We start from the raw sequence: 25,394 nt of genomic DNA on the forward strand, positions 1-25,394 counted from the left end.
TGTGATGGTAATGGCATGCAGCAGTTATCAGATCTCCAGGACTAGGTGACATCTGAAGAAATTCAGTCAGAATTCTGCTTTCCTGAAATACTTGTTAACTGACATGCTGAGATTAAGTCAGTTCTCACTCAGCAAGATGACGAACTCATCAGCTCTCTGCTTTCTTGCTGTTTTTCAGACTCGGGGTATTACTGGAACAGTTTAATTTATTTTAGAGTCTATTTTATTCTATTAATCCTTGTGTTTAAAATATGTTGCATATAATAACATTTATTTGAAAACTCCAATTGTAGTCATCAGCACTGATTCTTTTTTTCTAACTGCATTAGTCACAATACCTCCTAACTTTTAAATAGCATAGTGGCTGTTTATCTAATATATTGATGAGGATTCTGGTTTGATAGTCTTAACTGTTCACTGTGGAAAGAAATGTGGTTCATTTTGCAATGTCTGTTGATTGTGATGGTGGAGAGTGACTAGCCTTTAAAGAGTTATTTTTTTATTTTGAATGAGAATTTTGAAGAATTCCTCACAAAGCCTACAAAATCTCTCTGAAAGCTTTAAAGACTTTAATGTCAGCTTGGATAAAAATTCCTTTTAAATAAGTCTTCATGTAATTCATAGAGAAACCTCATGGTGAGGACTGGCCAGAAGGTGAAACAAACACTTAAAATAAATAGCAACACTAAGTGGAGCTGCGAAGCTCACCTGGAGGATCACCTGAAGTGATAAGAGACACAAGGAATTAAGAACAGCAACTCTGCTTCTCCTGAGAGGAGTTTATTCTTAGCAAATTAGGAGACAGAAAGAAAGAAAGAAAGAAAGAAAGAAAGAAAGGAAGAAAGAAAGAAAGAAAGAAAGAAAGAAAGAAAGAAAGAAAGAAAGAAAGGAAGGAAGGAAGGAAGAAAGGAAAGCAGAGGTGTTTGTGTGACTGTCCTTATTAGAACAATGATTCTAATAAAGAAGTGGTAACCATAATAACAGCCTCTCCATCAAAAGTTCAGTGAATGCATGCAAGTGGCTTTTCACCAAACTGTGCAAAACAACCTGTTTCCTGTGTCTCAATAGGTGCAGGAATAAGTTAACATATATGAAAAGCACAATTTATGGAAAGCATTTCAGCCTTGCTGAAGACATGGGTTTTTGCATTGCTTGCATTCCAGCTTACTTCTACCCAGTGATAGCCGGAAGGATTGGAAAGTTGTACAGTGCTAGATTTCATTTACGATGTACACAGTTGGAGTGACTAATGAATTAAGTGAGTCTATGCTAAGTAAATTTCCTATGCCAATTAACTAAACGTTGCTAGGCTGAGGCAAGCACATATATCCCTGTCCCACAGAGGATGCATCTGTGAGTAAACACCATCTATTACTGAATATCTTTAAGGTTGTGATTAAAACAATTAAAAGTTAATGTTTCTGTTCTAAAGTCTCTCTAAACTTCCTAATTTTGCAAACTGATATTCATATGTATAGTTAAACCTGGATGTCAGTGCAATAAAATAGAAATTTTTTAAAGAAAATGATTTAAACAGTGCAGTGACTATGATTTTTCACATTTTATCTAAAAATAAGTTGTGGTACCTTCCAAATAATAGACTGTCAGCTCATATATTTCCCTAAGGAATGTCTGTTAAGCTCAGTACTCCATTTTTATCATCTTATTAGAATTTCAATATCTATCAATGTTTTATACTTATAAATACAAGTGAAATGCTCTATACACAACATTTTCTTGCTGTTGGGCTTTAAGTATTTTGCAGTAAAAAAGTATCACAGAGTAATTTCATTTATGAGTATACATATTCACTGGCATATTTCTTTTCTTTTAATTGAAAATACTTTTTTTCATCAGTTTACTCTGATTATAGTTTCTGTCCCTCAAATTCTTCTAGACCCTCCCTGACTCTCCATGTATTCTCTCTCTCTCTCTCTTTCTCTCCCTCTCTCTTTCTCTCTTTCTGTCATTAGGATATAAACAGGCATCTAAATATTAAATTAATATAAAAAGACACATTTCTTAGTGAGGATAGTAGTTGCTATTTACTGGGGACCATCTGAAAGGTTCTAACGGAAGGGTTGTCTCATTTTATTTTCAGAATAATTCCCATAGCTTGAATTTACACACATGGTCTACCATATACAATGCAATACACATGGTTTTATATGCTTTTCTTCTCTTCCATTAGTCTATAGTTTGTTCAGGTTGCCTACGGGTTTCATTCATCTTTGTTGTATTTTTCTTAAATTCTAAGCACTATTATGCATAACTGTAAATAAAATGCAACAACTGTATGTTGCTGACCATCTCTCATTTAGAAATTTAAAATCACCCAGTCTAACCTCCTGTGTGTCCTATACTTTTAAATTGTTGCTTTTGTATCATTTCCTATTCTATTTTAAAAATATTTTTTCTTTCTTTTCTCACTTGGAAAGTGGATTGCAATAAATGGCACATTTGAGTTAAGATAAGCACAATATATATCACCATTGTTCAGGTAACTTCTACACTCTTGGGAATATAGACTTAGTCAAAATTAAAAAGTTTCTCAGCACTGAACTCAGTAGTGCCGTGACTCGTGCTTGAATGAATCCTACGCAATGAAATTATTTTCAATGCCTGGAACAGCATAACATAGCAGTACTGCCAGCATGTCATTGTGATACTGAGGACTTCTTGTTAACAGTGAAAAGACCACAAAAATACAAACAGGAAGAAAATAGTAATGCTAAAGAGACTATTAAGAGAACACTTATTTTCATTTTAAAAGCTGACAAGAAATTTGTCTTTTTATTCAACTTTAGTTGGAAAACTGTATTGGGCAATTATACTGCTCTGTGTACACCTACAACTGACTGATAAACTTTACAGAGCAATGAATTTCAGGGAGCCAATTCCTTTTAGAAAGTTGATAAATTCACAAATATGGAATGGGTGTGTGGTGTTTATTTGAAAACACACAACACAACACACACACACACACAAAACACATAGGAGAGTCCAACCTATTTAGACACACATAATTTGCAAATAATGGGGGATTGTCTTGAGTGTTCTATGTTAAAAAGCATGGTGTACTCAATGTTCATCATACAGTTGGTATTTAAAGATGCAGTATGACTACAGAATGATTTTACAACTTCAGGCATATGAGAAATCAGAATTCTTACAAAGGTCTCTAGGTTTATTGAGTGAATTTTTTTCCTCACAAAGAATTAAAATAACATCATAAGAATGAAACAGAAATTCTTATTATCTTATGAAGCAAAATAGGGTTTATGCCAACCCTAAACACCGTATGCAAAATACCTTATACAAACCTAAGCAAAATCATTCTGTTTCTAGTTTTCTGTGTGTGGTGTGTGTGTGTGTGGGGGGTGTTGTCTTTGGAACAAAGCTGTGGAAGCTGTGGTAACTGAAGGAACAGTGTTTTTTTTTTGTTTTTTTTTTTGTTTTTTTTGTAGACAATGTAGTGAAAGCTGTTCAAGTGCGTACAGAGGAGTTTTGCATGTGGGATTCATCACTTAGCAGTTTTGTATGTTTATCTTAATCAATGTACTCTACTTTATTTGCTTTGTATGTAAGCCATGAGCCATGACAGTGTCTGTACTTTTATTATCTGCTATAAAGAGCAGTGCATACAGTCCTTAACAAAGCCTCAGGCATAGAGCACAAAGCCAACACATGCCATTGCAGATGTCATAATGCCTTAAGTGCAGTGTGTGCTCAGTCGAATCTAGATTTTTCTTTTGAAGTTTGCTCTCTCCCTGTAAGAGTGATAAGCAGTGGGTCTCTTCTGTGTCCAGGCTGGGTAGTGGCAGTGAGCTAGAGCTTCCAGGAAGTGTTGTGATCAAAACTCACAAGGAATTGACCCAACTCTATAGTGTGGATGCTGTGTTGTGAAACTATGCATTTGGTAGTTATGTGTAGTAACAGTACTTATGATTACTGGTATTTTCCACATAGAACTAGATCATTATGGTGTTTTCCAATTGTCATGTGAGAGAGATTTGTGTTATTATCATTATAGTTAATGTTAGCGGTTGTTGGGACAGGGTCTCCCTATGTCGTATTTGTCTTCCCTAACAGGCCACTATTTTGAACAGGTTGTACTTGAACACACACCAGTCTTCAGGCCTCAACCTCTTGAGTGCTGCGATTATAGCCATGTGCACCTTGCCTGCTATTGTTATTGATATTGCTCTTGCTCTGCAAATCAATAGAAAATAGATTTGAATAAAACTGAAATATTCACATCAGTTACAATATTTGTTTTCCATAACCATAAACAAGTTTTATATTACTTAGGTTTTAATTCTTTTTGTTCTGAATTCTTAGTATTTCACACTCTCTACTATCTTTTTTATAGTCATTTGCCGTGTGTGTGTGTGTGTGTGTGTGTGTGTGTGTGTGTGTGTGTGTGAGATGTCTGCATGTAAAATCTTTGGTGTCATTCATCAAATGCCGTATATTTAGTTTTTAGTTTTTAATTTTTGATGTGGAGTCCTTAATTGGCTGAGAACTTAATTAGCAGGTTAGTTTGACGAAACAAACAAATCTCAGGGATCTTCCTATCTCTGCCTTCCCAGTGCTATAATGACAATTGTGCATACCTCTCCGTACATGTTTGCTGAGAAGTGAACTGAGGTTTTCATACTCACAAAGCCCATGATATACTAAAGGAGCTATTTCCACACCTCTTGACAAGCCATTCTAATGTTAAGCTATTGTTTGTATGATTTCCCAACTTGAAAGTTTCTCTTTCTTCTAACTAGTTTTAAGATTTTGTCACATTGAACACCAGCTGTCTCTCTCAAGTCAACTCCAGTGACCAGGTTGGTGGATCATCATCTCCTAAACCCCATCTCACCCTGATCTCCCATTCTACTGGAATGGCTCTACCCAGGAAGAATGTGTCTTCCAGCTCCTGTACCTGTAGAAGCTTTTCTCACCAGCCAGCTCGGTTTCAGACCCTTTAGAGGCTGCGAGCTCCACCCACACTGCAATGTACTCGCACCCAGAACCGCAGCAGCCTGGTTCTCTAGAGGTCCATTGATCTGTGTGACTCCCATATCAGCACAAAGACATTGTTGCTGGCTGACTGCAACTGATGGAAATGGAAATTACATACACTGCTCTGCTAACTCAGGCTATATTACAGCTCAGTGATTTGAAATTTGGAAGTTGGTATTTCTTGTAAATACTAAATGGAAAGGGCAGTGGACTATTGTGCAGGTTCAGGTGCTTGTGTGACCTGGTGTTAATTATCTAACCTGCCTGAGCTTCGTTCTTCATTACTGCAGCATCTGTAAGATTGCTACACCTGTTTGAGTGGTGATCTTATTAGGATTGCTGTCAAGACTGAATTGCATGATGGTTATAAAAGCCCTTCACGAATAAAAGAGTATGTCTCAATGCAACATGGCTTGCTTCATTAGCAGCAGCTGTATTCCTCTGTCTCTGTCTTGGTCTAGAAGTCTATGTTCCCACCTCAAGCAAATATTCTTTCTTCAAGGTACAATATTTAGAATTTAAAACATTAGCAATGGTGTTAGCTGCTTTCATAAGGACTCTTAAATATGTTTGAAATTTTCACATTTAAATTATGATGAACCTAAAGCATTATATTTGGTGAGTTCTCTCCCCTTTAAATTGTGTCACTCACTGTTTGAAGAGACACTGTGCAGTCATATTAAAAGATTTTGGAAAACAAAACCATTTGTCTACTTCAGTGTTTCTGCACTTTGTATCATCTGCACACTGCTTTTCAAGCTGGTTTATCTTGTCTGGATAATCTGTGCTATAGCCATTTCAACTTTGAAATTACTGCAAAGAAGTAATTGATCCTCTGCTTCAATATTCCTGCTGTTTCATTAGCTCTCTTACAATTCGGGAGAAATCTATTTCTCACTGATGTTGAAAAAACATAACAAGGCCACAGCAGGGAGGCACTAGCTTCATTAAAGACCATTATTACAAAAGCAAAATGATCGAGGGCAAATTGTTTCTGGCCTTTTAGTCTGGTCCTGCAGCCCACATTATCCTGTGCATTTGGAACCACAGTCAATTTGTTATCTTCTCTTTATCATTCATTTCCCATTGGCAGCCCCTGGTGGTGCTAGGCTTGTCAACCCACAATCCAGAGGATTTCTTCTTCTGTCGATTAAAAACAAGCTAAGCTTCCTTGGAAGTGAGGGCTAAAGTCTGTCAATAACTGAATTAATTTCTGCTTTTCAAAATATCAGAATACTAGTTTCTAGTAATGTGGAGGCCAGTATTATTTAAAGAGTGATTGAGCAGAGAAAGCATAGAAATTTTGACCCACTCAGGCTTCCATCTATCATGGGAGGCTATAATAAGGAGCTGACAAAGAAGGATTTAAGATAGAGAATCAGTGATTGCTCTATTAATCTAGTTTAACTGATACTAAAATCTGACAGAGCGAATTACAAGTTGCAGGCAGTAACGCTTATCAATTCATTACTACTTTCAAGGTTCTCCCATGCTTTCTTTCTGCCTTCAGCTTCTGGCAAAGGACAGCCTTTTACAGTTCAATTTCTCAGTTTATTTTTGACTGCTTTTAATTAAGTTTGATGGCCTGCTTCTGCACTACTGAAGTTATTGGAGTTGCAAAGCACTTTGCTGTTATAATGATAGCTCCCTTGATGTCTGTTCATTATTAACTGCTTTGCAATAGTGCTGCTCTCAACTCTCATTTTATAAATATTTAAATAACTGTGAATTTCTATAACATAAATACCCATTCACAAAAGGCTGGAATTCTACTGCCTATTTAATAGGCTGGACATAGTAAAGTAGAAATCTTTTCTGTACTGTCATGTGTAATGTTAACTGGGAATGTTCCCGAATCATCCCAAATAGAGGGCTTAAATCAAATAGCATCACAATCTCAAAACTAACAATGATTGCGGACCTATGAGTTTATGGCAGTCACATATGAATTAACTATAGTAAACAGTTTGGAAAAAGGAATGAATATTTTATATCAATAAATCTCAAGTTTTAAAAAATATTTTAGGAAGTTGTTTTATCTTAGTCATAGAATAATGAAGACATTGAAATCTAGGAAAGTATACTACCAGGGATAATACCCAGGAAACCAAACAGAAGCAAGGAAAATGAGCAAGTCAGAATCAAAAACAGAAGGATCTCCCAGGGAATGAGATGTTCATTTTCCTTTTTGTGACAGAATTTGTGAAATTTTAATTGATCAGTTATGTCTACTGTAATCTCAAAATACCCTACGATAGGAGATGGAATGTCAATAGCTTTAACTTTAGGAACATATTTGCTGTTTTCACTAACGATTGCATATATACATGTTTTTGTTGTATATGGTATTATATAACAGTTACGGGAACTTAAATTAACACAAATCTACAATTTGATCACAAAGTGTTATATTATTTATTATTATCTAGTTGCTTCTTGATTAATGTGTAAAGTATGAGACAATTATTTTCAATACAAAGTGACATAAAAACATCTGTTCATTGAACAGAAATTTGCATCTTTGTATAAGAAGATGCCTGCATATATTGACTGTGTATCCATTTATGCTCTGAGCTCTAATTCAGCATGTCATCTCTAGCAGCTAGGTCAGATAGTTCAGCTACTGAGATTTTGATATTTCAGGTCTAATATTCTAAGAGACAACATTAAAGATAGTCTATGTTAAATAAGTACATGAATATTAGCTTACCTTTTATGATAATCCAAGCATAATTACTTTTATAGTAATGATTTGAGAACAATGTTCTTTTTCTAGTATTGAGAAGATAAAGGAGAATGTTATCCATTTAAAAAATTTAAAATACCAACACATAATATTGACTATATTCTTTAATCTTTTTCCTTTTATTTCTATCTGAGATTACTCCATTGCCCCTTCTTTAATTCTTTGATGGGAGATGTCAGTCTGTATATATGTTTCTCATACTGGATAATGAATAAAGCACTGTTGGCCAATGGGAAAGCTAGATAGACGGGAAGAGGAAGTAGTAAGGGGAGTCAAGATGGAGAGTCTGGAGAAGTCAGAACCACCAGCCGCCTCTCGCTGCTAACACCACGTGGAAATACATAGAAATGGGTTAATAATTAAGACAGAGCTAGCCAATAAGAAATAAGTAATGGGCCAACAGCATTATATCTAATACAGAGTCTCAGTGTGTTAATTGGGGCAGGCACGGTGGCAGGACAAGACCAGGCAGTGGGCAGGAAAAACCTTACTCCTTACAGTTCTTGCCTACTAACGTCTGTGTCATAATACAAATGCGTTCTGTGAGACATATATTTTTGTTGTTTTTGTTAGTTTGTTATTTTATGCCAAAGGAATGTGTGCAGAAAGGCAATTTAAATCTTTATACAAGGCCCAACTTTTTCAATCAGTCTTAAACATCTCAATCTACTCCTAAAATGTATTATCTGTAAGGAAATGTGTTAATTGTTTAATCCACAATTAATTGATTAAAGTTGAAAACTGTAGGAACGTTCCTATATAATGTTATTTTTATTCTTTGTGAGAAGAGGTCCCACTATGTAGCCAACATTGGCCTGGAGTTCTTCATCTTATATAGTACCATAGCACAGTTTGCAGTACCATGCCTTGTTCTTATTTTGGCCACATTTCTTATTAGTTCTTTTAGAATTTTGTATAGCCTCCTTCGATCATATTCATCCCCCCCACCTTGATTTTTCTCAAATATATATTGTCTTTCTTGTACAACTTTGAACTTAAAAAAAATTAAAAACAATTTGTGCTGCTCAAATGTTCTTGCATGCAGGCCACATGTTTACTTTACAATGGACTATACTCTTAAATGTGTCTCTCCTAACTAAGTAATAATGGTGCACATCTTTAATCCCAAAACTCAGGAGGCAGAGGCAAGTAGATCTCTGTGAGCTTGAGGATAGGGTTATTTTTGTGCCCAGTTTCAATATAATTGCTGGGATTTCATCCAGGTCAGGCTTACATATTTTTATGGATGCTGTCACCACCAATGAGAGTTCATGTGCATCTTACCTGCTTTGCTGGTTTGAAAGAAAACCCAAAGGAAGTGGCACTATTAGGTGTGGCCTTGTTGGAGGAAGTGTGTCACTGTGAGGGCAGGCTTTGAGCTCTCTTTTGCTCAAGCTTCCCTAATTGTAACTGTCAGTTGACTTCCTATTACCTGAAAGATGTAGCACTCTCAGGTCCAGCACCACATCTGCTTGCATATGGCCATGCTACCCATCACGATAATGGACTGAAACTCTGAAGCTGTAAGAGAGCTATCACAATTAAATGTTTTCTTTATAAGAGTTACCATAGTGGTGTCTACAGTGTCTAGAAGATATAATTCTTTTAGTAACCCACAATGTTTAGAAATTATACTCTTTTGCTACTCTTCTACAATGATCTTGAATCTTTGGAGGAGGGTATGCAGTGTGTATGTTCCAGTCACAGGTGAAGATTCTGTAGTCTTTTATTTTCATGTCTTCCAATTGCAGGTTCTCTATGTTAGTCATCACCTACTGCAAACAGAAGCATCTCAGATGAGGGTGGAGTGAAGCATTGGCCAATGTATGTGGTAGTTTGAGTAGGAATGTTTTCATTGACTCCTACATTTGAAAGTTTGGTCATTAGGAATTGGTGCTGTTTCAGTTTTCAAATGCACAAACTAGACCCTCTTGCCTACTGCCTGCCTATCTGAATGGAAAACTCTCAGCTGCTAACTGTTACACAATGCCTGTTTGCAATGTCTGTTTGTGTCATGCCATATATTCTGCCATAATGACAATGGACTAAACCTCTAAACTGTAAATCCAGCCCCAATTAAATTTATTCCTTTATAAAAGGTGATATGACCATAATGTCTCTTTACTTCGATAGAACAGCAACCGAAGCTATGTGTAAAACCATGTCACTAGGAGTCAGTTTAAATAGTAGGAGGTTTTCTTCTGGGGCCTATTATCTGTACTGTTGTAGGTTCTTGGCCATCACATTGTGCCAGGTATAGCTTTCATCCAAGGTGGAGTAGAATTAAAGGGAAATAAGAAAGTGGTTTATTATTCCCTTCGCATTCATGCCACTAAGATACCAGCAGTTCTTGCCAGGTCACTTATCATTGTAGCTCTCAGCTTTCATAGCTGCTTATGTCTGATTATTTTCTCCTCTAGTACTGTACATGGCACCTTCTGGTGCTATGAAATCTAGAAAAGAGGGACAAAGTTCCTAGGTCAGTACTAGCTTAAGTTCTCCATGTTCTGTGACTATCCTCGGTAATAGGACCTTACCATCAAGTTTTAGGGGACATCCAAGAACAACAACAATTGCCTATAATATTTTGGGGTCTATTGGACTTTGCAAGGCAGTTCCAAAAGTAGTGACCCACTCCTGGCAATGGGCCACTTTTTTCTGTTACAGCATAATTTCCCTTTTAATACTCTCTCTCTCTCTCTCTCTCTCTCTCTCTCTCTCTCTCTCTGTGTGTGTGTGTGTGTGTGTGTGTGTGTGTGTGTGTGTCTGCCTGCCTACCTCTCACTCTCTCTGGGTATGTCTGTCTGTCTCTCTGTAAGTTTCTATTGTACTATATTTCTAAGTTATTAGATTAATATAGTGAAAATGTTTGATAAAGTTGGTAAAAATGCTTTATGAAATCAAAGCTCTGTCTTTTGTTCTGAAAGGTAAAGCAAGTTCCTGAGCATTTATGTTACATAAACTTTGCATGTTCATCTATACCTTATTCAGTATCATGCAATCATAAGTTTGACTTTTTATTTGTTTACTATAGATGGAAAAATGCTTCCTTTAAAATACTGATTATTAATTTTAATGCTTAAAAGGGCTCCTAATTTGTGACATTAGGGCAATGTGTTCTAGAAAACTAATATATTTCAAAATTGTGGGAGAGAAATTTCTTCATTTTATCTTACTTAGTATACCTTAGAAGTTGGTTTACTTGTTTAGTCTGTGACATTAAATCATACTGGGTCTTCCACATATTTACATATAGTATTATATACTCTATCATAGAAAATATCATATATTTCCACATTTAGAAAAATACTGTATGAATTTTTTTAACTGGACATTTTGTAAGGCTTCTTCGCAGTGTATAAAGCACATGGATTACTGGAGGAAAGTCAAAACAAAACAAATATGATCTTGGAATAAAATTCAAGACCAAACAAGGAAGACACATATTGTTCTTTTTTCTGCATTACCCATTCTTACTTCCTTGAATTACAAATCCTCTAGAATAAACCATCCTGAGTTAGGTAACCCAGTCACAAAAAGACAAACACTGTATGTACTCACTCATATATGGATATTATTAGACATAGAGCAGAGGATTACCAGCCTACAATCCACACTGCCAAAGAAGCTTGGAAACAAATGGACACTAAGAGAGACATATATGGTCCCCTGGAGAAGAACAAATTGGGAGCATGGTTGAGGGGAGAAGGAGTTAGGACAAAGAGAATGGGAGAATAGAAACAATCTTGTTTTATAGGCCAATCCTAGTTCCCGCACCCTCCCTTCCTCCCCTGTTCTCCTCACCAACCCACATCTCATCTCCTTTCTTCTCCCCAGGGAGGGTGAGGCCTTCCATGGGGAGTTCTCAAAGTCTGTCATATCATTTTAAGAAAGGCTCAGGACCTCCTCCACATATCTAGGCTGAGGGAGTATCCCTATATGTGGAATGGGCTCCCAAAGTCCATTTTTATACTAGGATTAAATACTGATCCATTATCAGAGGACCCATGGACTGCCCAGTCCTCCTAAGTGACACCCACCTTCAGGGAGTGTGGGCCAGGCCTATGCTGGTTTCCCAGCTGTCAGACTGTAATCTATAAGCTCCCACTACTTCAGGTCAGCAGTTTCTGAGTTTTTCTCCAGTCTGATCTTGACCCCTTTGCTCACCACTCCTCCCTCTCTGAAACTGGATTCCAGGAGTTTGGCTCAATGTTTAGCTGCAAGTGTCTGCTTCTGATCCCCATTTTCCTGAGGAACCACCATAATCATTTCCAAAGTGGCTGTATGGAGTTTGCACTCCCACCAGTAGTGGAGTGTGCCCTTTTCTCCTCTCCAGCATAAACTGTCTTTAGTGTTTTTGATTTTAGCCATTATTACAGTAGTAAGATGGTATCTCATAGTTGTTTGATTTGCATTTCCCTGATGGCTAAGGATTTGAGCACTTTCTTAAGTGTCTTTCAGCCATTTTAGATTCTTCTATTGAGAATTTCACTTGTAATTAAATTTATAAAGATGTGCCTGTGTTGTCACATGTACATGAGAATGCAAAAATCCATGGCATCCAAAGAGGGCATTAGATTTCTTGCAACTGGAGTTACAGGTGGTTATGATCCAAACCTGGGTCATCTGCAAGAGTAGCAAGTGCTCTTACATCCCAAGCCATCTCTCCAGGTCATAATAGACTTTACTATGTTTTGATCAGTTTCAAATTTCTTTAGCTATTAAAAAGTCTGTGGTATCTTGTCTCATTTTATCCCCAGGTGACTTGCTGACTATTTACATTTTCTCTCACTGTGTGAGTAAAGGACACAGGAAACCTCATCTGGTTACTAGAATATAATTCACCATAATTTTACCATGTTACTTTGTTTTGAATATGACCAAAAACAAAATGACCTTAATTTATTCTACATGTGTATTCTTGAAGGACTGTAGCACCCACTATGTGAAAAACACTCTGCATCATCACATGGTTTTTTCTGTATTTTGCTATATTATGCAAAATATTTATAACAGGAAATACATTTCCAATGCCTAAGCTTAACATGACTATAATTGTTGGTAACGATGAATAATCTTTACTCCTACATGATATCTGGAGCTGAAATTTGAGATCATGGAGTGGTTAATATGTGGCTGGAATTAATTTCCAGATCAATGAGTCAATTCCGTCTTAACATCATGTGCCTTTAATTTTCAGATCACAGTTATTTTTTGAGAGGATTTTATGAAAAGGAATTACTTTATGTCATTATCCTGGGGTTTTCTGCAGGGATGAATTTCTTTTTCTAAGAGGAGAGAGACTCTTATGAACCATTGATCCCCAGCTGACTTAATGGGCAGCCCACATACATTAAGTGAGAAGGAGGAAAACATCTTCATAAACACCTTTCTGAAAAGGCTTTATATCACCACAAAAAGATTTCACTGCAGGGAGGAAAATAAAGGCATATAATGCTATAAAGTAAAAGAAAAAAAAAGAAAGAAATAAGAGAGAAATGAAAACCCAGAGAATATTCTGGCTCCTAACCCCATTAGAATGGATAATAACTCAATTCTATTTTACTTTTGAGACAAGGTCTTACTACATAGCTCTCTCTGGCCTGGAACTTGCTATGTAGATCAGGAAAACCTCAAATTCTGCCTTGCCAGTGCTGAGATTAAAGGCATGTGCTACCATTTTTAATTTCATTGGTGGAAAATCTTAAATCACATACAAAACAATAACAGGCAAAGAAATTTAGTATCTAATTCAGTAGTTTTGGGCTAGAGATATGGCTTAGTGGTTCAGAGAACATGCATGCTGCTTTATGGGAGGACCCACACTTGGTTTCTAGCAGCCACATCAATTGGCTCACACACACACACACACACACACACACACACACACACACTGGAAATAAAAGCAAATCTTTAAAAAATATCGAATCTAATTAATCAGTTTCTTCCTTTCAAGCTCAACCAAGGACACATATCTACATATCTTTTCATTAAATTACAATTAATTTATGTCAGCCATTTTTTCCTCTAAACTTGAATTTTAGACAACCTGCCTATCCTTTTGAATTACAATAAAAGTGTTTGCTTAAAATGTATAATACTTGAAAATTGATAAAAGTCTTTTACTTATATTAGTTGATTTAAATAAGACAATACATAACTTATGAGTAAATTAAAGACCAGAGGCCTGTAGGGAATAGCATTCTCTAAGTTTTGGTTTTTCTACATTACAGAGTAAGTATTGAAGCCCAATTAATGAGCTACAATATCTAAATCTCACAATTTTCACATATTGTGTAAGGAGTAAGGTTTTTCCGGCTGCCGCTGGTCTTGTCCCTCCACCGCGCCAGCCCCAATTAACACAAGAAACTCTGTATTTGATATAATCCTGTGGCCAGGTACTAGTTTCTTATCGGCTAGCTCTGTCTTAAGTATTAACCCATTTCTATTAATTTCAGTATTTCCACATGGTCTTATTATACCGGGGAGTGGGGCCAGTACCTGGTCTCCCCAGTCTCTACAGCTAACTCTTCCCTACTACTTCCTCTTTCCTCCTTGTCTCCTAGTCCCTCCTATCTTCCTTTCCTATTGGCCAACAGTGCTTTATTCATTAACCAGTATGAGAAACATATTTACAGAATACATCTACCATCATTATTGCATGTATTCTGCTATCCTTCTAGATTCCACTATGAATGACTGATTTTTCATATTTATCAAGTAAATGTTGGAAAGATATATAGATGAGCACATAATAAATTATTTTCAAAAGTTGCTTACTAATGATACAAAAAGTAAGGGAAATTATATCAGTGTAACTTGCACACAAATTCAGCTGTGTGTGTATTCAGTACAAAATGGTATATCCCGTCTGGATGGGTCATATTTAACATTCTTCTACGTGCTTTCCCAGACCTGATGCCAAAAAAGGGCAGAAAAAAAAATGATGTTTCTAATGACATTATAATGAGGATTAACTTTACTTATAATTAAATTTGGAATCAGAAGATGGAGAACTGTTTGAGGAACATGGTCTATTTGTATTTCTTCATGGACGGTGTAGAAAAATAGAGGAAGGAAGGGAGAGAAGGAGAAGAAATAAGTAAGAGATAGATGGAGGTATAGTGAAGGAGAGGATGTGAAGTATTTAGAGATTATAGTTTAAGAAGAATTAGTTTGTTTTCTTAATAGTTTAAGTAGAGATCAGTGTGATGAGCATGGTCCTCTTGTACCTCTTTAGACATACGCAATTTGGGGGGTGTGAGTTGTTTTGAAATTTTAGCCTGTGTATCTCTTGTACTGTTTCAATTTAGGATAATATGGGTCAGAATTTAATAGTAGACATACATTTGATCGATAGTTCACATGTTCAAGAACCTCATCAAAATGGGCAGGAGTCAGTCCTGAAGAAATAAAACAACATAAGTTTTGTGACAAGAAGCAGAGCTACAAGACTACCTATAGTTAAAGAAATCTGAGTAAGTATTCCTAAAAACTGGTACATGCATTGAGTATTCAAGAGAAAGGATACTTTACTTTTTAAAGCAATCAACATTGGAGAACGAAAGCTTAATATAACTATAAATTTCTAATATCGGGGTAATACAAAATTAGAGTTTGGTTAAGGTTAAGGTTATGGACTTGAGAGTATGCAAGTCTTTGGTGAAAAAAACAAAAAACAAAAAAAATGCAATGTAATTTGAATAATTGTAAATTGAAAAATTTAAGTCAAATATAGAATATAGACAAGAAAATACTGTAATATTCAAATGGGTAACTGTCTCTGGGGAAGACTGGAACATAGGCATTTGAGAGAACTAGTTACCAGGGTTTTCAGTAATGTTGGTTTATGATAATACACATAAATGTATACCCATGTGCCATAGAAATGCAATATAAGCAGTCACTGAAAGACAAGCCAGCAGAACACAAGAAAACTTCAGGGGTTTTTTTTTTGTTTTTTGTTTTTTTAAGGCAACATAGTCAATACTATGACTTTTTTTTTTTAGCAATAATTGCATCAGATATTGTACATTGAAATATGATGGTGAAATACTATGTAAATATCTCTTATATTCTAAGAAACTAAATCTTTTGCTGGACCTGACAGACAAAAATGCATAAATTACCTACATTTAGGTCATTTAAAGCTTATGACTGCTATCCTATTTGCATTTGATCTGTTTGTTTAATCTGTCTTTAAGGGAACAATGAACAAGCAACCTTAAATGCATTGAATTTTCCATGTAATCAACTTGTAAACTTAAGCTAAACCATAGCTATAACCTTAAGTTATTCATCCTTCCATGTTCCTATTCCAAGTCTAGTGCACATGTGTTGATAATACTTTGCAGAAAACAGCAAACAGGAGGAAAGAAACCTTTAAAAAATGAGTGCAAACTTGTACAGCCATTTTGGAGATCAGTATGGCAGTTCCTCAGGAAAATGGGAATCAATTTACCACAGGACCTGGCAATCCCCCTCTTAGGCATATACCCAAATACTCTGCATCTATGCAACAAAGACATGTGCCCAACTATGTTCGTAGCAGTACTATTTGTAATAGCAAGAACCTGGAAGCAACCTAGATGCCCCTCAACTAAAGAATGGATAAATAAGACATGGCACATCTACATAATGGAATACTACTCCACGTGGGCACGTGGATGGAACTTGAAGAAGCATTCAGAATGAGGTAACCCAGTCACAAAAATAGGAACATGGTATGTACTCACTCATATATGGATTTTAGACCTAGAACAAATGATCTCCAGCCTATAATTCATACCGCCATAGGAACTAGGATACAAGGTGGATTCTAAGAGATTTCATATAAGGTCCCTCACAGAAGGGGAAGGGACAAGTTCTCCACAGCACATGTGGAGTGGGGAGGGGGCAGTGAGGGGAGAGGAAAGTAGGAGAAAGAGAAGGGGAGGAGAGGAAAGCACATGGGACTAGGAATATTGAGTCAGGGGAAGAATAGAAGACAGAAAAGATATTGGGTACTAAGAGAGAGAGAGAGGAGAGAGAGAGAGAGAGAGAGAGAGAGAGAGAGAGAGAGGGCATAAATGAGGGAGCCATTATATGTTTGAAGAGAAAACTGAACCTAAAGAAATGTCTAGAGACCTACAAGACTGACTCCATCTAACAATTTGAGCATTAGTGGAAAGGCTACCATAAATGCCCTTCCCTGATAATGAGATCAACAACTAACTTATCCACCATCATGGAACCCTCATCTAGTACCTGTTGGAAACAGAAGCAAATACCCACAACTAAACATAGAGTCGAACTAGAATCCAAATACAGAGATAGAGAGGACAATACCAGGTTGCAGAAACACATAGAGACAGCTGACCTGAACAAGTAGGAGCTAACGGGCCACCAGACTGATAGCTGGGAATCCAGCATGGGCCTGACTCAAAACCCCTAAACATGGGTCTCAGCTAGAAGGCCTGAGCAGTCTAAGGGACCTCAGACAGTGGAACCAGGATGTATTGCCGGTGCACAAAAGGACCTTGCAGTCACATCCCTCATGGAGTGATACTCCCTTAAGCTAGAGACAAGAGAGAAGTTCTATCCATACTTCATATGCCTTGACAGGTTTAGATGACGCCTCCTGGATGGCATCACCCTACATGTGGAGTGGGAGTGGTGGGAGGGGAGGTTGGTCGGGGTGCATGTAAGGGGGAAGAGGGAAAGAGGAAGGGAGGGAGGGAGGGAAGTAGGGAGAGGGAACTGGGATTGATATGTTAAAGAAAATTAAAAAAAAATTTTTTTCCAATGCAGTAGTTGATTGCAACATACAGGTATTGCTTGATAAACATTGCTATTAGAGTACAATGTTATCTGGGTCAGTTAGAGTCATTGACTTAATCCCTCACAAAACTATGTGTTAAAGATTTCCATAAAGTAACTCTTGTGAGATTTCCTGGGCTGTTCAATAAGTATAGGAAAAAGCCTTTTGTTAGGGACAGACACATTCAGAAAGCACGACAGACAGACACACACACTGAGACTCATAAGACAGTCTTTACGGATGCACAGGTTCAACCTCATACTACACATAGACAAGGAGATGAAATACACAGGAAAAGTGAAATAGAGAATTTGAATCTCGGGAATACTTTATACAAGCTTAAAACATATATTAATATTCACATTTATGCAACAGATATCACTTATTCTATAATCTCCCAACAATCAAAAATCATACAATATATGTAAATATAATGTACATATTACCCACATTCTGTTTAATATTTGTAGAATTTACACAGTAACTGAATAGTAACATTTGTTAACATAAAAAGAAGTTATGTTTTCTTATTACAAAATAATGTGAATATATATTGATTTTATATAGAAATACATCAGTTTGCTGCAATTCTTGAAAATCTTTTTAGTGTCTCTAGAAATTAAAGTTACTCTTTTAATTATAAATAAATTTCATACTGAATTTTCTAAATAAAGTCGCCCTTTGGTTATAGAAAATTATCAATACATATCAACTATATATATATATATACATATATATATAAAATCACATATAATCATATATGACATGATTATATATAACTATACTATAGAGTATATAGTATAATCATATTATAAACATATACTATTGTATCATTTATATGGCATTAAAATCAATTTACCATACTTACCCCTTTGCCACTTTTTTTCTTTCATACATGGGAAAATAATTAAAATTCTCAGTTTTCTCCTTTATAAATATTCTTGTTACTTCTCATTGTGAAATCATTTTTTAAAACCAAGTGTTTTTAATTGTTATAGATTTCTACTATAGAAAAAAACCTCTATAAATTCTATAAGTTCTTGGAATGTTCCTAATTTTCAATGCCATTAAAACAGACTCTAAGAAACACCCTATCATTTTAGTCCTTATAGACATTCTTAATTATCATCTGACCTCCATTCACTACATATAGAATTACCGTAGCAGAAGAGAGAGGCATTAAAATAATTGACAAACAGATCAAGTCCTTACAGTGTACTTTATATCTTTCCATAACCATGACCATAGTATACTTGATAGTTTCTTTTTTCTTCAACTTGAAAATGGTTAAAGCTGTAAATCAATGGGAGTTACACATAAAACTGAAGAATTTTAAAGATTGCAACACAGGTCTTACAAAGTATATAACACTTTAAATTGTTAATATCAGTTTTCCCTTTCCTAACTCAGTAGTCTGTGGCTCTAGCTCACAAAACATTCATGCTGATCCTTCTGTACCATTGTATACTTTAGCTAAGGGGATCATGATTACGTGTCAGAGTTCAGAACTTTTGTAATTAAAATCAGAAATAAAGGAGTCTTTTGAGTAATTGAGCAATTTGCATGTTTGTTTTGTCTATTCTGTGAGTGATAAAATTTGTTGCCACTGTGGCAATCAGCCTTGTAGCATCTATTGTTAAAAGGTATGGTATGGTACCATGGACCATTGCTAGAAACAACCACCACTACTCTCTACTTCTGCAGGTATGTAATCATAACCTTTCCTTGTTGTTTAGGCATTTTGACCCTTGCCTTAAATCTACATGTTCCTACAAATCATGCCATTTAAAATTATGAGGGGAAAGCATGCATTGATTGTATACACATGATAGGATTTTAAAAGGACAATTCTCTCTCTCGCTTTCTCATTTTCTTTAACTATTATTCTTGTCTGATACATCACACTCCAACCTCAGTTTCCCCTCCCTCCAATCCTCCCAGCCACCTCCCATCTCTCTTAGACTGATCCCTCCAATGCACCCTCCCTGCCCCCATCAAAGAAAAAAATGAAGAAAAGATAGGACTAGCCACCCAGGGATAATCACTGAATATGTCCTAACAAGATCCAATGCGACTGTGTACAAATCCTCATATAATTTCACTGGACATTGCAACCCAGAAGGAGTAAAAGGTTCCCAACTGGAGGCAACAGATTAAGAGGCAACACCCCCCATACACACACAGTGGTTGAGAAATGACGTGTTTCAATAATAAATTGTGTTTGTGAAACTTCAGTATAAATTCTGTAAAATAATGATGGACAGAAGCAACATTGAATCATGGCCATATTAGACACACTCAACTCACCTGGAATCAAAACCCATGATGTCCCTCAGCACTGGGGCCAGCATACTGACAGGCTCATACTGGGGTTTCACAGGCCAGGAACTGCTTGCCTTTTATTTCAAGCTGGAACAAAATATAATGTCATTCATCTTTTTATTTCCTCTCAAAGTTAATAAAATACTCATTATATTATTTTCCTGTCATATGAGATGTTCATTTATCAGAATATTCAACACAAAAGGAATGGTGTGAACTCTTGACCTCTAAAAGTTACACCTCAATGGTTAATATTGCACCTGTGTCAAGGGACCATCTATATTTTATCTTCTATAAAATGGCTCTTGTAAAATATTACTACTTCAGTGCAATCATTCATACCCAATTGGTTTCAGTAAGTGATATACTAATTCAAGAAGCAAGTTTATATGCATTTAAAGACTATAAATTCAAATATATTTTCAAACCTCAAATGAAGCAAATTTTAAGGATAATATTTACATTTTTGCTATGGAAAGGAATATTGATGATACTGGTATCCTCACACAATTCCTACAGCTTTCCTTGATCTCTCCAACCCCATTACTTCATTATGAGAGATACTGTAAAGACTACTGTCTCATTGTTGTGAAACTTGTTGTGAACACATTAGGAAGTTATAGGCTTAGCAAAACCTTTAAGTTGACCAACTGTGTGAATGAAAGATGTCAGGCAGGATAGTCTACTGATCACTACTAAAACCACTTGATCTTCACTGCCTTGGGACATACATCTTGTGTCATCACAGTGAGGAACACTGAATGTACATCAGAGAAAGCAGCAACACATCTGATTTTTCAGAGTGTTTTTTTTTTTTTTTTTTTTTGTGGGGGGATCTATTTGTTGTTTGTTTTAAATCTTTGCCTTCTTGCATTTGTTTCTGAATGAGTCTCAGGGGCTTTTGCCATGTGCTGACTAATTATTGATGTTCTCGGTCGGTCATCCTACATGCTAAATTACACTCCTGCATGACCCACTTACAACATTCCCTTACCACTTGCTGCCTGACTTGACAGGAATTGGTTGGGTTGTCTGCATTACCATCTGATTCTGGTATTACCTTCTATAAGAGAACGCTCTACATCCGTACTTCAAACACTGACTTCTGGCAGCCATCTAGAATTTTTTTTCTCAATTCACCTGGTACTGATTACTTAATAATTACTTTTGGGTGTTTATGAAATGTGGTATCTTTAGAAAAGGACCCCTTGTCTTATAAAATTCCACTTCAAAATCAACTACTTTTTCACTCTTCCGAGTCACTTTTATAATTCAAGGATGTTGTTTTTGTGTGTGTGTGTGTGTGTGTGTGTGTGTGTGTGTGTGTGTGTGTGTTTCCCTCTCTCTCTGATTTCATTCTTAAACCTTCTTTTATCCCTTAAGTTTCCCTGTTCCTGTTTCCTCCCATAGTAGAATTCTATCAGATCTCACTTAGACAATAACAATAATGTTGACACATTGACTTAGTGCTATATAAAAGCAAAAGGCAGTTTCAAATTATGATAAGTTACTGACAGCCTATTAAAGAAATTGTTTACATAAATATGTCTATATTAGCGAAATTACCCCTGTGGACTGTCCTGGCTCAGGCTGAATGGAATGTCAGGGAAGGAATTAATGTTATTTCAGAAAAATATATATAGGGACCTTCTGAGGTGGAACAGTAGTCTTTGACATAGGATCCCAGGTAAAATAAGATGACAAAGTCAGATGGGTGCTGATCACAAAGCACAATCTTCACCCTTCCAACAAGTTTCCTTTGAGACAACACATTGAAGCCCAAATGCCAGAGAGGTTGGGGGGTTGCTGATGAGGTCCATCTGCACTCTTTTCTGCATTAGTAAAGCACATCAAAGGGATAGAAGGTGAGACAAAAGAGAGACAGAGACCATTCTTCATTCTTATGTGTGCTGAAGGGAAGAGGAAAGGAATCAAAAGCCAGATCTAGGTTTCCTTCCTGATGAAAAAAAAAAAAAAAAAAAAAGTAAACTAACTCATCTAGTAGCTGATGGAAACAGAAGCAGACACCCACAGCGAAACACTGACCCACACTGGAATCCAGATGCAGAGAGGGAGGACAAGACCAGGCTGCAGAAGCCCACAGAGATAGCTGACCTGAACAAGGAGGAGCTAATGTGCCCCCAGACTGATAGCTTGGAATCCAGCATGGGAATGACTAAGAGCCCCTGAACATGGGTCTCAGTTAGAAGGCATGGGCAGTCTAAGGGACCCCTGACAGTGGAACCAGAATGTATCTCTGGTGCACAAAAGAACTTTGGGAGCACATTCTCCATGGAGAGATACTCCCTTAACCTAGAGGCAGGAGGGAGGGCTTAGTCTCTATTCAAATGACTTAACAGATTTTGTTGACCTGGAAGGCACCACCCTCCCTGTGGAGTGTGTGGAGGGAATGGGCTGGGAGGGTGGTTGGGGGGGCACAGGTGGGTGGGAGAGAGGGAGGGAGGAAGAGGGAACTGGGTTTGATATGTAAAATAAGAAAAAATAAATAAAGATTTAAAAAAAATGTAAACAAATTACCCAAATTTGTTAGTTCTCTAAATAATCAACTGTATAATGGAAATGATCACACATGCTTCAGCACCTCCTCAGGCGACAGCAATAGAGGCCTCCAAGCACCCACTACTAACAGTTTCACTACATCAGTACTAGTGGCAGAACTGCCTCTCAAATGAGCAGATACAGAAAGCTTTAGAATGCTGAACTCCATAATGTCTTCAATAAACCATGCCTTTTCTAACCTTCATTTCCATGACTTCCCTCTGCTAAGGATGATTCATCTCCTGTCATCTCTGATACACTTTCCTAGAAAGCTCACACTTCATAGCAATAAAGCAATAATGTATCAGTTGCTTTTCTCATTCCCGTGACAAAATACCTGACAAAACTAGGTTGAGGAAGGAAGGTTTATCTGGGCTCAGTAGATTCATAGTAACATCAGCATGCACAATCTCTTCAGTCCAACTCTAACAGTCCCCTGAATCTTTAACAGTCCCAACAGTTGTTTAAAAGTCTAAAATCTAAGGCTCATTTTAGGGTCAAGGAAATCCCTTAACTGTTCAGTCAAAATGTTATATAATTTCAGTGCACAATGGTCCAGAGTAAGCATTCCATCCTCAGTACTGAGGGATGCAGAGAGCAATGAAAAAATTGGATCAAAGCAATAGTCACACCCAGCAGGACAAATACCAAATTCTCCAGCTCCACATTACACATCAGGAGTTCAAGATAGAATAATCTGGGCTCCAAGAGGCTAAGGTAGCCTGGCCTCTTGGATTGATCTGTCTATAGCAAATTTGGCTTATGTGGGCCAAATGCACTGTATTTCCTTAGTATTGTGGTTTCCTCATTACAACTGGGGAATCTTCACCACAGCTTTATTCAGTAGCTTCTGAAGACATGTTTGCCTAGGTGATGATGATGCTGTTCACTGTCTGGCTTAAGCTCCCTGCAATGAGTTGCATCAAAATCTATGTGATGACTTTAGAAGATTCTTTCCAAGATAGTTGATTTTGAGGAGCAGGGAAACTGTTCAGTGGCTATTTTAATTTAGGCTTTCCTTACTCAAAAATTTATATTTTCATAAGACAAAAGTGTTTGGTGGGTGGGGTCTTGCAGAATAGATTCTCTTTAACAGGCAGATGTTTTAATGTCTACATTCTCATCCTAAGCTATATATTTTCTCACCCACTGTTCCATGCAAAACCATATTTTTCTTATCTTTCCATTCTCTTTTAGCACTCACAACTTTAGATATGGATGAGAGCAGCAGGTAGCAACCATAATACACCTTGAATACTGTGATGTTTTAGAAGTTTTTCAACAGAAAAAATCATTTGCATTAAATACAGCCTTATTCAAACTCTTAAGACATGGGCATGGTACACCAAGCCCTTTTCATGGCTAATATCTGAAACCATTCTAACCAAGTATCCACTGTCCACATTTCTGGAAGCATTTTTGTCTTCTAATATACCACTCTGATGTAAGGTCTGCTAACAGCACTCTAAGATGTTTCTAGCTCAAAGTTCTCAAGCCTTTGATGATTTCTCATGCTGTCTGTAGCAGTCTCCTCAAATATTGAAACATTGTATTCCACAAAAAGGCTCTTTAATCCAGGTTATATACTGTGCTTCAGGTTTAGCAGCTTTTGTGAGCTGCCATAAGTGCTGAGGCCAGCTTTGGTGATTCAGCTGTCCTTGAGTCATTTCTGCTTATATCAGTAACCCATTTCCCATATTCCTATAAGTAACCACAATAAAACTCACTGTTTCATCTCATTGGACTTAGGTGCTATCTTACTTTGGCCTGTTGTGGCCTCTCTATTTGGCATAATAGACATGTGGAATGTGTTTTTACAGGAAAAGTCTTGTCATAGAACATTCCTTCTTCAAATTGCTTCCAAAGACATATGAACCACATGTTGACTATTAGAAGAGCAACAGACTCACTTGTGGTACCAATTTTCTGTATTATTGTTTCTCCTGTTGCTGGGGAAAATATGCATCAAAAGCCATGTAAGGAAGTATGTGTTTTGGCTCACCCTTCATGATGGGGAGTTTTAATGGCAAGAGTTAGAAGCGCTGGTGGAGAATGTTGCATGATCCTTCACAGTTAGTGATTTCCCTTGCATTGAGCCAGGCTCTTCTCACCTTAATCAACCTAACAGCTGTGGCCAGAGGCTCCTGTCCTAGTGATTCTAGGGCTCCCCACAAAATGCCAATCAATCAGGATTAACCATTGCATATGGGGAAGAAAGCTGATCGTTCTTAACTTGTTCTTCCAGGGGACCAGGAACACTGCATAGCAGTTTGTTCCTTGAGGAGGCAGATACCATAGCTAACAAGTATGTGCTCTTAGCAGTCGATCACTGCCAGCTCTTCAGTAGATCCCTTTTAGCTCTAACTCCCAAGTGCTGGGGTTACAGGAATATGCCCCCACCCTTTGCCACTGTTATCCTAATTTCAACATGGTTTATGTAATGCTGAAGCCCAAACCAAGAGTTTTGTGCACACCAGACAACAACTCTACCAACAGAATTGCATTACAGGTCCAACACACACTTCCATCCACCTAATGCATTTGTTTGACTAATGGAATATAATTAAAAGTTGAATTCATAATACTTTTCAATGGCTAAACCAAGCTTTTCCTCTTGTATTAATTAAAAATACTAATTTGCTTATGTGGCCAGATAATAAATTTTAATGATCTACAAATTTATGTGACACAGAATGGATTATAGGGGCAAATTTCACTTCCACTCTATCTTCCAGCATTGATCTTCCTCCTGTCAATACACCAGGACAAATCATCTGTGTAGGAATACAAAGACATACAGGGAGATGTACAGGTAAGTTTTCCCCACCACTGGTCTGGTCCCACTGCCACGCTAGCCCCAATCTAAGTATTTCCACGTGGTCTCATCTTACTGGAGAGGGGCTGGCATTGTGCTCTCCCTGGTCCCTATATACTGACTCCTCCCTACTACTT

General features: G+C 37.0%; 1 long non-coding RNA gene across 1 annotated transcript in view; it reads right to left on the bottom strand.

Moving 5' to 3' along the window:
* LOC127224839 (uncharacterized) overlaps positions 1-25,394 on the bottom strand; it is a 235,665-nt gene that overhangs the window by 146,300 nt on the left and 63,971 nt on the right. The window contains exon 2 of the long non-coding RNA XR_007834743.1: positions 19,869-19,970. This is a non-coding gene — a long non-coding RNA (uncharacterized LOC127224839). The remainder of the gene's footprint in view (positions 1-19,868; positions 19,971-25,394) is intronic.

The sequence above is a fragment of the Phodopus roborovskii genome, unplaced genomic scaffold (genome assembly GCF_943737965.1).
Source record: "Phodopus roborovskii unplaced genomic scaffold, PHOROB, whole genome shotgun sequence".
NCBI lineage: Eukaryota > Metazoa > Chordata > Mammalia > Rodentia > Cricetidae > Phodopus > Phodopus roborovskii.